General features: G+C 40.5%; 1 protein-coding gene across 2 annotated transcripts in view; it reads right to left on the reverse strand.

Moving 5' to 3' along the window:
• ARB2A (ARB2 cotranscriptional regulator A) overlaps positions 1-12,856 on the reverse strand; it is a 1,780,167-nt gene that overhangs the window by 1,306,619 nt on the left and 460,692 nt on the right. The gene's annotated exons all lie outside the window — the stretch shown is intronic.

The raw sequence follows: 12,856 nt of genomic DNA on the forward strand, positions 1-12,856 counted from the left end.
ACTGATGCAGGAGCTTCGATTTGACTACAGCAGAAGCAATTGGAGTTTGTCTAAGCTTGATGCCTTAGCTCTCTACACAAGAATGTTTTTTTGAAACAGCTGAAGACAATAATGTACGGTTTGACTACAAAGGTACCGAATGTGCTTCTCAGAAGCGAAATGTTTGTATTCATCCTCAAAGTTCCAATGTGGTAGAACTAGTACCAATTCTGACACGCACCACATTGAATCTACTGTACAACAGATTGCTAACTATTCTACTGTTGTTAATTTTCTGTTACAAAAAAGCACTGCCAAGGTACATAAAAAGTTTGATGACTACATTTTGCAATTTCTTTTTTATTTATTTCTTTTCTTAAACGATACATGTGGTAATCATATCCTACCTTTATTTTCTTTATAGAATGTAGTCTCATTCAAGTGTAATAGCTATTGTTTATTTCACATGCAACTGTAACATGTAATATACAATTCACCGATGCCGGAGCTTACGTTTGAATACAGCAGAAGTGGTTCAACTTTGCATCAGCTGGATACCCTAGCTCTTGCACCAGTGGGTCCAATTATGGCACTTAAATAAAGACACTTTCTATATAATTTTCAAACTCCATCCCTTTATTACACACAACCACTTTCTTAGATACAACTCATTTTACCATTTTCCTTCTCTGGCATTGCAACCTTCTGCATTATATTCTTCACGATTATTACTTTATTCCTGCTTCCTAAAACACTACATTCGACTCTTCAGACCAATAGGGATGAGTAGTTCGTTTCACACTCCCTGTATAGAATAAACGCACACTAACACTACTTACACAGGTATGCTACAGCGGCCAGTATCCTACAGCGCCCACAGCACATCACTTTACAGCACTCAGCTTACAGTTTAGATGCACGGTTTCTTCCCAGAGTATACCGGCACCTCACCTCAGCACCATCTCACAGTGGGCAAAACAGCACTTTCACACCAGTAGGGATAAATAATTTGCTTCACACTCCCTCTATAGCACACCCTACCCACCCTACAAACCTCACAGCGCTCCTACCCTCCTATTTCCCACTATTTTCTCCCTTTTTTCCGCTTACTCGCTTCCACAAAATCACAAAGTGGCGGCCAACACTTCCTAGTTGCAACCGCTCACAGCCAATCACCAGCAAGCTTGTGACGCCTCAGCCAATCGGATGGCAGAATACCCAAATATCGATAACTGTAAATTTCGATATTTCTCAAATACTACTGAACTGATTTACACCAAATAAACAAAAGCATGCTTTCTAGACTAAGACTCTTCTCCCTTCCAAATGTGGGGTAATTCCGTTCACCCGTTCAACCTGTAGCCTTGTCTCAAGTTTCCTATGGAAATTAACATTGACAAAACACATTTTGGGAACCCCATTTTTTCTCGCCCCCCCCTTTCACGAATCACCCCCAAACTTTCAACATAGGAGCTGATCTCATCAAAGAATTTGTTTTGAAAATTTCACGAAGATTCATCAATCGGCAGCAAAGTTATTGCGAACAGAATATTGCCATTTTCCTATAGTAACTAGGTTCTAACTATAAATATATATATATATATATATATATATATATATATATATATATATATATATTCACTTAAAAAACCATAGGTTTCACACATGTTATAGTTAGCTGTACATTTCACTCGGAAAAAACCAATGAAATTCCACGTTATAGTTAGATCAGGTAACTATAACTTGCGCGCCCACAATAAACTGCTGATGACGTCACATAGTACATCACTCATGACATGGTCAGTGACATCACTCATGACATCAATGATGACATCTGAAATTACACATTGTGGATTGCGGTCGCGCAAGTTATAGTTACCTGATCTAACTATAACGTGGAATTTCATTGGTTTTTTACGAGTGAAATGTACAGCTAACTATAACGTGTGAAACCTATGGTTTTTTAAGTGAATTTGCAAGGTTTTGTAAATGATAATTCCTAACTATAACGTGTGTGAAACCTATGGTTTTTTCAGTGAATTTGTACGGTTTTTTAAATGCTAAGTTATGTATTTATTTTTTATTTTTTTTTCTGGTTTTTCACTATGCGCACACCCTGCGCGCACGGTGCGCTTCGCGCACCGAGCGCCCACATTGCGCAGTCCATGCCGTGCGCGCCTCGCATTTTTTTACGCAGTAACATTTGTTTTTTTCTCCCTTGTGGGTCCTTTAATTTATTTAATAAATGTGATTGTTACTTCTTTCTTTTTTTTTTTTCTTTTTTTTTGCCGTGCGCGTACGGTAAGCTTACCGTACGCGTACCCCGCGATTTTTTTAAAAAAAAATTTAAATTTATTTTTCGTACTTTTGGGTCCTTCTTGGACACTAGGGGGTCTGCAACTCTCTTCGTTGCCCCGTTTCACGTTCCCCACCTTTGTTTCTCAGTGCGAGAGACATAAAATGGCGGCTGACACTTCCTGATTTCGACCGATTCGAATGTTTACAGTCATGTAACCACCAATCAGAATTGAGCTCGCGCACGGCACCGTACGCGTACGGTAAGCTTACGGTAAGCACACGGAGCGCGCTTACAGATATATATATTGATTTAAATGCTATTTTCTCAGGACCTACTGAACAGATTTACACCAGACCTACAAAAGGCACTTCCTTGACTTGAGGACTACCTCTCTGCCAAATTTCAAGTAATTCTGTTCAGCCGTTCGGGCTGTAGCTGTGTCTAAAGGTCCTATGGAAAAATGCATGGGGAAAACGCGTTTTGGGACCCCCCTTTTTTCCCAGCCCCCGCTTGACGAATCCCCCCCGAGACTTTGAGGGTAGGAGCGGAGCGTAGCGCCCCATTAGTTTTGAAAATTTCGCGAGCATTCGTCGACCGGCGCCAAAGTTATTCCAAATAGAATGTTGCGGATTTCCTATGGAAACAGGGTCCTAACTATAACTACCTACTGGCGACCGCCAGTAGGTAATATATATATATTATATATATATATATAATATATATTATATATATATATATATATATATATATATATATATATATATATATATATATTCTAACCGTAAGTAATACATACATTTGTTAAGCAGAGCCCTATGTATATATATATATATATTTTAAACTAGGATTAGTATATATATCTGAATCAAGAAATGGACACATCTAGATACATACATATAATCAAATTATACATGTTTAACATACATAAGCCTATACTGTACATTTGTGTTTTGAGTATGGCGGTCATTTAGGAAAGAGCCAACTCTTGAGTAGTCTACTGAAGATAAGATAGTTATCTGTGGATCTTACGTTTATGGGTAATGATTTCCATAGTTTGACTGCTTGAACAGAGCTCCCTTCGCGATCTAGCAGGGCACGATACGTGGGTGCCAACCCGTCTCCGCTGCTCTTTGCTTTGACGATTGATGTTTGCTATCCATGTTCGACACAATGAGGCAGTTGGGGAGTCCAGATAGATACTAATGGATTTAAATTGATAATGATAACAAATGCCATCATGCTCTCCTTGTTAGAGCTGCACATGTCGATTCCGGAACTCTTGAGTGAACTATACAGAATTGGCTGTTTCTGGATTCAAGATTAATCTGGCTAAATCAGAGACATTGGCACTATGGATTCTGAGTGCAGCCCTTGATGTGCTACAGAGAAACTTTCTACTCCAATGGTCCCCAAGAGCAGTTAAATACCTAGGAATTATGATCACCCAATCTACCTCCCAGGTAGTTGTGCTTAATTATTTCCTCCTACTGACTGAAAGTCGGACACGTTTTACCAATTGGTATCAGGTAACCTTCTTGTACATAGGAAGTATATCTATTGTGAAAATGACAATCCTCCCGAAATTACTTAATGTCTTTCAAACTATACTGATTTAAATTTATAATGAGATCCTGTTTAATAATGTTTGGTGTAGATAAGTGGGACCTTATAGGGATCACGCACATAAGAGACATCTGGACGGAGGGTACAATACACACATTTGACTCCCTTAAGTTGCAGTATAAATTGAACGATAGTTAGCACTTTCGTTACCTTCAGGTCCGACATGCGTTGCTCACACATCCCCAGGGGCACGACGCTCCCAGACGCTTCTACCTTAGAGGACAGGGTGTTAGACGGCCATCTTCCCGAGAAAACCATCTCTCTGATTTATAAGACACTGATAAATAACATTGAGGATCCGTTAATTAACATACGACGCCACTGGAATGACGACGGTCTAGAGCTAGACGATGAGGACTGGCAGGAGGCAGTCTCTTCCCCACGAGTGGTGGCAATCCAGATGAGGCTGAGACTGGTGCAACTTAAGATAGTTCACAGGTCATATGTCACAGGGCTCTGTCTGGTCCGGATGGGTCATTCAGAGAGTGGAGAGTGCAGAGTGCAGAAGGGGATGTGGGGAACTAGGGACATTCACTCATATACTGTGGCACTGATAAAGCATACAAGTGTATTGGGAGAGATACACCACACGCTGAGGGAGGTCCTGGGGATAGACTTGCATCCAGAGGCCCGCAGGTGCATCCTGAATGTCTGGGAGCCCAAAAACTTGAACACACATAAAACACAATGGGCAACGTTGACATTCATGATAGCGAAGCGTAATATTGCCCAGCTGTGGGGGGCTAGCCAGCCACCCCGGATTGAGAAATGGGCAGAAGACCTGGACTGGTGTATGTTTAGGGACTCGCATACGCGGCAATATTAAGAACCGATGTCTAGTGAAACACTCTGTAGAAATGTAGAAATAAACCTATTAATGGAAGAGGAAAAACCAGATATTTTATTCCTAACCGAAACCTGGTTAGATAAAAATTCGAACCATGCCATTGTTGAAACCCTTCCTCACCACTATCTTGTTCAGAGATTAGATCGAGAAGGTGGCCGTGGAGGAGGCATTGCCATTCTTTATAAAGAAGATTTTAAAGGGCGCATCTTAAATAGCCCCATACTGGAGAGTGAGACCATTTTGTTTTCCCTCCAATTATCCCCCACATCCACCTTTTCAGGTATACTTTTATACCGCCCGCCTGGCCCTTATGCGCCCTTTTGCCAAGCTTTTACAGATAATGTAGTTAAGTTTGCCAGCACCGCATCTAATTTTACAGTGCTGGGAGATTTTAACATGCACCTTGACAAAATGGAACACCCTCAGATTTTAGAGTTTGTTGAGGGATTAGAAACCTTTCAGCTCTTTCAAAAAGTTGTGGGCCCTACACACAGTAAAAACCATCTTCTGGATCCCATTTTTTCTAATATCCAGTCTCTAACCGCCAGTCAACCCACTCCCCTCCCGTGGACTGACCATTTTTTGATCCCTTTTATATGGATCAGGCATGAAACCAAAATTATATTACCAAACATAAAGAAATCCATTCGATCTTGGACAACTATCTCTTGGGATAAGTGGGAAAGCGACTTGGAATCCACCCGTCCTCCTTTACACCTTAATCCCATAATGGCTAATGACATTTTTAATAATTGGCTTGAGGTCTCGCTAGACAAAATTCTGCCAAAGAAAAGGATTCAGGTGAAACCTGATCCCAAGAAAAACCCATGGTACTCTCCAGAACTCAGAAAGCTTAAACAAGAATGTAAAAGGTGTGAAAGGAAATGGAGGAAAGACTATTCACTGAATGATGGAACATTGTATAGAAACGCCATTAGAGCGTATAAAAGCGAGATTAAGTCTGCACAAAGTTCCTACTTTCAGGAAAAAATAACATCTGCTGCTAACTCTCGGATCGCAAAATCTTTGGTGACACCTCCATCTCCCTGTTCCATCCAGGAGAATGCTCAATCCTGGTGAAACCAAATGGCAACATTTTTTGCTGAAAAAGTCCAAATTATTTATAAATCCTTCCCGGCGCAGAAAGACACTGATTGGTCAGATCTATCAGAGGTAGGGACAGAACAACCTCTCTTGGTAGAAATTCCGCTGGCAAACGAACTGGAGATAGAGGGAATTCTTACCCATCTTAAATCTGGCTCCCCGGCTGACCCTGCCTCTCCTACTGCCCTTTTCAAGATTAAAAAGACAATCTTATCAGCTTTGGCTGGATTAATTAACGCGTCATTTCAAACAGGGATTGTTCCTCCGTTATGGAAAAAGGCAATGGTTAGGGCTTTGTTAAAAAAGCCCAACATAGATATGGAAGATTGGTCAAACTATCGTCCCATATCTTTACTCCCTGGTGTCTGTAAAATTGCTGAGAAATATGTTAACTCGATGCTATCGAACTTTCTTGAAAATAATGCTCTATTGCATTTTTCACTGACTAGCTTTAGGGCAAAACATGGCACCGAGACTGCGCTTTTGTCAGTTGTGGAAGAAGCTAGGAAGATCCTAGACTGCGGAGGCTGCGCTGCAATTATTCTGCTAGATCTCAGTGCAGCCTTCGATACCGTGAACCACTCACTTTTAATTAAACGACTCCAAGACATCGGGATAAGGGGAACGGTAGTGAAATGGCTCAGTTCTTTTCTGGAAGACAGAGTCTTCTCCGTATTCTCGGATGACTGCGTCTCTGATCCAGTACCGCTCTCATGCGGAGTACCTCAAGGCTCTGCATTAAGCCCTACGTTGTTCAACGTCTATCTGAGTTCACTGGCAAGTATTGTCACCCCGTTTGGGGTGCATATTGTCACCTATGCAGATGACACTCAGCTAGTCGTTTCCTTGAACAATGATACCAACTCAGGAGGGGCACTTACGGCTTGCTTGAAGAGAGTGGCTAACTGGATGGAGGCATCGTACCTCAAGCTCAATGGGGCTAAAACAGAGGTTATGCTTCTTGGAAACGCTACTTCCTTATCCGTAGAACCCTAGTGGCCAATCAGCCTTGGACCCCCGCCCATCCCAAAAAAAACTATAAAAAGCTTAGGTATTATGCTCGACACCAAGCTTGATTTTAAGGAACAAGCTCGTAAGGTTGCAGGTACCTGCTATGGCCTTCTGCGAATGATCAGGAGGATTCTCCCTTTGCTTCCATTTATGGCTGGTAGAATACTGGTGCAGGCACTCATTCTGTCCAGGTTGGACTACTCAAATGCCATTTACTTGGGGGCCCCGTTATCCACCATTAAAGTTCTACAGATCGTACAAAACTGTGCAGCCCGACTTTTGCTAAACATCCCCAAACGTCTATCTGCTAGGCCGGCACTCTCCTCATTACACTGGCTCCCCGTTCATGAGAGGATTAAATTCAAAGTTATGTGTATCATTCAAAAATCTTTGACTGGGAAAGGTCCTACGCTGATAGAGGACATGATACACCTTCATCTCCCTCAGAGGACACTAAGATCGGAGGGTAAACATCTGTTGACAGTACCTAGAATAAAACGCACCAGATGTGGAGGTCGGAGGTTTTCCTACTGTGGTGCTAAGCTTTGGAATTCTGTCCATATCCACATCCGCTCACAAAACAACCACTCCATTTTCCGTAAACAACTAAAAACATTACTTTTTCCCTGAAACTTTTTGCTGGACCTGAATGTCCTTTTAGCGCGGGGATGCCCATGGGTAACCAGGCGCTCTATAAATACTTTTCAATTCAATTCAAAGGGAGAGGTCAGTCTACTCTGCCAGGGGGGGCCCATGGAAGTGGGGCAGGGTCTGGGAGGCTTGGAATCACTACAGGGGAGATATCTGTGCCCCAACGGCCCGTCAAGGGGACGCTGAAGTGCGAGAGTCCTCTTGATCCCCCAACTGCTACAACTGTGTAATATTTTCAAATGTATGGAATGTCATTGAGGAACATTGGGAATCTATGAGTATGTCACTTGATGCGTATCTTTGTTGGCTGAACTGTTTAATCAAAAAATTAATTTAAAAAAATAATAATAATAATAATAATGTTTGGTGTAGCATGTACTCAGATGTTATTCTACTCCATGACAAGATGTATAATTAATGGAAATTACGCTACATTCGTAATAGCTACTACTGTACTGTTATTCTAGAAATGCCAATACAAATTATTTTATAAAAAATAAAAAAAATACAGATTTAAATTTGGCAGGAAGGAAGGCCAGACTAAAACACTTCACAATGTTTCTTCCAACTGATTGGGGAGGGCAGGCAGTCCCGTACTTAATGTGCAATTATCCAATGCAAGCAGCCCAGCTTCAATACCCAGTGGAATTGATAGACACAAAAAAAACTGGTGCTGGACAGCCTATATAATAGCCAGTAATTCTATATAGGCCATCCAATGGATGGAAGAAAAGCACAGAAGCTGGGGCTAATAACAAGAGTGATGCTTAGAGTCTGGAATAGGGTCACAATGACAAAGGGGCTTACAATGCCCCCAGCCTTTGTTTACACCAATAGGAGGCAATCCACACTCATTCCAGGTTTGGTAAGGGGAGAATTCATGGTCTGGCTACAGCAAAGATTCATGATGGTTGGCTCTCTCTTTCGAGCAGGGCGAATACATTACTTTGAAGATCTTAAGAGAGACTATGGTCAGCAGGAAAATGAGAGGTTCCTTTACTGTCAGATATGTCATTGTGTACTACAGACAGAGATGAAAGCAGGTGCTTCGATAGAGCTTACACAATTTGAAAAGTGGATGATGGGAGATGTGCTTTCCTCCATCTACAAACTCCTGATTATTGCCATGAGGCAGAGAAACTAGCCTATGTGGCCCGATGGGAGTTAGAACTAGGTAACTCGCACACAAGCAAAGTGTAGGACCATATTTATAGGCAAGTGCGTAAAACTATGAAGAGCACTAAAGAGAAACATTCTGTAAAATAGTGATGTACTGTTATCTAACCCCAGTCAAACTATACGAATGGGATAAAACAAAGTCAGAATTGTTGGAGAGGGGGCCCGAGGCTGGACTCAAACCCACATCATGTGGGGATGTAATAATTTGGCAAGCCACTGAGAGATGGTGTTGAAAGGTACTGACTAAATTGACCCGTAGAAAAATCCGAAGGAACCGTGAGTGTAATTTCTGGGAGTACCATACAAAGAAAAAATATCTTTGAGAGCAAACAAATATTTTTGGCAAACAGTGCAGCACTTACTGTAGTGCTGGTGACATGGGGAATACACAAAGTACCTCCCTGGCAAGAGTAGATCTATAGGATATGCGAGGCCCTAGTTTGGGAAATACTTACATTGGCGTCAAGAGATTGGGGAAAGGCACATGAAGTTGATTGGAGGCCCTTGTTGACTGATAAATCTAAAGACTACAGTGAGTTAGCATGTCCCAGATACATCAGGGTATTATATTTAAATCCACAAGAGCTCTCACAGATGTGATCAAAGCAACTGCAAGCCAAATGACTGTCTACGGAGAGTCTCAGGGAAAACATTGAAAGAATAGGAAGACTTTCAAAACAAGATACACGAGAAACAATGGAGGGGTGGTGTTGAGTTTGGGTGGGAAGGGGTTTGTCACGCTCTGTGTTTTTCTTTCTTTCCCTTGTGTCCTTTTACGTGGATAATATCTCTTCTATAACTGGGAGTTGAACATTGCAGTGCCCCTTGCCGCCCTGAAAGTGTAGGTAAGAGTATGTGTAAACTTTAAAATTAACAAAGAACGCTAAACCTAAAGTACAACACTACAGACTTTAAAATACTGTGGATCAAAATAAAAATATTACATAGGTAAGTAGATATATTTAAATATATTTAATATTATTGTAACTGAAAAAATTAACTTATTATTAATTCAAATACATTTTACTTAACAAAACGATAGAAATACATTTTAAAATTAAATTCTAAATTAAAATAAATGTACAAAAAAAATATTTCTTATACAAAAATATTGGGGAAAGTATACCAAATACATTGAATATACTATTTGGACTCCTGTCTGAAAAATAAAGGGGAACGTACATACACTTGTGGCCTGGGGAGGAAAGGGGGGGATGAGGTCTAGAGGAGTAATCAGATTTACTATTGTAACTCCAGGCTAACAAAAACTGGGAATACTGGGGAAAGTGCATACAATTTGAGGGCGTGGGTGGTCGGGGCAGATCAGATTTACTATTCTAACTCCATTTTAAGTATCACTTTACTACATCCAAATAATACATTTCCCATTGTAAAAAACATTCAAATATCTTATAATTCAAATATATATTTTTTTAATTGTATTAATTAATAAAAATAAATATAATATTAAAACACATCTCAAAATAAACAGTAAACCTCAAACACCCATAAGATACAGAAACCTCAGTCACCAAACAAATTTACAAAATATTACAACTCTTACATTTTTACAATTATACAGATTTCATTACTTACAAAATACACAAACACTCAATCAAACTCACATAATACAAAATACCACACTTGTCATTAAAAATAACGATCATTTATAAAAAAATGTATTGACATTCCTTACCAATTTAAAAAATAACGTAATACATTGATCAATTAATCTTAGGTTTTTAAATATTTTATTTACAAAACTAGCCGCACAACCCCACATGCTGAACTTTAAACATAATACATAAGCCAACACACTATGAAGTATTTAAATACATAACAGTGTAAACATTTTTAAAACTAAAAAAATCTATCAAATATATACATTTAAAGAAACTAACCACTCAACACCCCAATAAACCCAAACTTAAAATGTAATACATAAATAAAACTTTAATGAACAAACAAATAAATGACACCTTAAATAATAACATAATCAGCAAATTATTTAGTTAACATTAAATAGTATATGTTTGACAAACTCTACCCACAAATTCACCCAGGAAACCGAACAGCCCAAAATAAAAATGCAATACAGAAATTTAAAAAGTTATAACTATTTTAACTAAATAGGTATCAATAAAAAAAATTAAAAAAACTATTATTTAATGAACATAGATTAATATACAATTTAGAAACACTATTCAACCAGTACCCTAATAAAACCCCAAAACTGAAAACATGTAATATACTTTATTTATTTTTTATTTTGCAATAACACATACAAAATAAAAACAGTACTATAAAACACCAAAATAAAAAACTAAGGCAAATAATATTTCATACTTTGATATAATAGTAAAAAAATTAAAACATATTTACCTTGAATATTTTGGTTCACAATTTTTTTACCATAATGTTATAGTCCGACCACCTTTTTGTGTCAATATTTAGGTGAAAACCCACTGCCCACTGGACGCAAATGATACATTTATACATTTTCATAATTCAACTTGCCAGCATCAATACCCTGGGGCTGATTTTGATGTCGGTCAGCGGTTTGGTGTGGGAAACAACCAACCATAGGTCAGCGATTTCGCACACCTCAGTACGATCCGACCACACATGGTGCGGTCACAAACTCTCATTTCTCAATGGGAGCTTGTGCGGCAGGTGGAATCCGCCCGCAGGACAAGCTCCCATTGAGAGATGAGAGTTTGTGTCAACCCCTGCACCGTGTGGTGGGCACCGTGGCAGGCACCTCAGGGTGCCTGCCACGTGGTGCAGAGATTTTCAGCAGGCGTCAAAGGTGCCCAGTTTAAAAAAGACACGTTTCTTTTTTTTTAATATATTTCTTTTTATTAAACAGTGCAACCAAAACACATCAGGTGGTACAAGCAGATATCTCCATCTTTCCTCAATGACATTCCATACACTTCAAAATGATACACAGTTATTATATTAGGTGGATCAAGGGGACTCGTGCGCTTCTGCGTCTCTCTGACGGTATGGTGGAGTACAGATATTTCCCCTGTAATGGTTCCAAGCTTCCCATACCCTGCTCCATTTCCCCGGGCATCCCTTGGCAATGTAGACTGACTTCTCCCTAAACATGCACTAGTCCAAATCCTACATCCACCTCTCAATTCGGGGCGATTGGCTAGCCCCCTACAGTTGGGCAATATTGCGCTTCGCTATCATGAATGCCAACATTGCCCACTGTGTTGTGTAAGTGTTTAGGTCCGTCGGCTCCCATACATTTAGGATGCATCTACGAGCCTCCGGCTGCAGGTCCATCCCTAGGACCGCCCACAGCGTGCGATGAACTGCTCCCCAGTATGGTTGTATGCTTTGGCAGTGCCACAGTATATAAATAAATGTCCCCAGTTCCCCACAGCCCCTTCTGCACTCTCCGCTTTCTGAATGGCCCATTCGAACTAGACAGGGTCCTGTAACATATGACCTATGTAATATCTTAAGCTGCACTAGCCGCAGCCTCGTCTGAATTGCCACAACACACGGGGAGAAACCTGCCTCCTGCCAGTCCTCGTCGTCCAGTTCCAGGCAGTCTTCATTCCAGTATCTTTTATATTGAGCAATGGATCTTCCATGTTATTTATTAGTTTCCTATAAATCAGAGAGATGGTTTTCTCCGGAAGATGTCCATCCAGCACCCTGTCCTCTAGGGGAGAGGCATCTGGAAGTGTTGTGTCCCTAGGGATGTGTGTAAGCAGCACATGTCGAATTTGGAGGTAACGGAAGTATTCACTATCATTCAAATTGTACTGCAGCTTAAGTGAGTCAAATGTGTGGATTGTTTCCTCCCCCCAGATGTCTTTTATTCGTGAGATCCAGATGAGGTCCCACTTATCAAACCCTTTGGTCTTCCAGAGGCTCCCTAATTTCTCTGAATTCAAAAGTGGGGTGGCTAGTGTAAATTTGCCTTCTCACTTAATTAGGTGCCTATTCGCCGCATGCCATACCTGGACGGCGTGTGCCGTGGGACCTGTGAGCGGAAATCTGCAGGGCCCAGCATATAACGCTCTGGTGTACTCTCCCCCTGGGAGCTGCCACCTATCCATAGCAAATCCGGGATCATTTGGCTGCCCGTAGATCCCGTGATTGACAGCCGCCAATTGTGATGCCCAGTAATATTTCCTTAG

The sequence above is a fragment of the Triturus cristatus genome, chromosome 2_1, assembly GCF_964204655.1.
Source record: "Triturus cristatus chromosome 2_1, aTriCri1.1, whole genome shotgun sequence".
Lineage (NCBI taxonomy): Eukaryota > Metazoa > Chordata > Amphibia > Caudata > Salamandridae > Triturus > Triturus cristatus.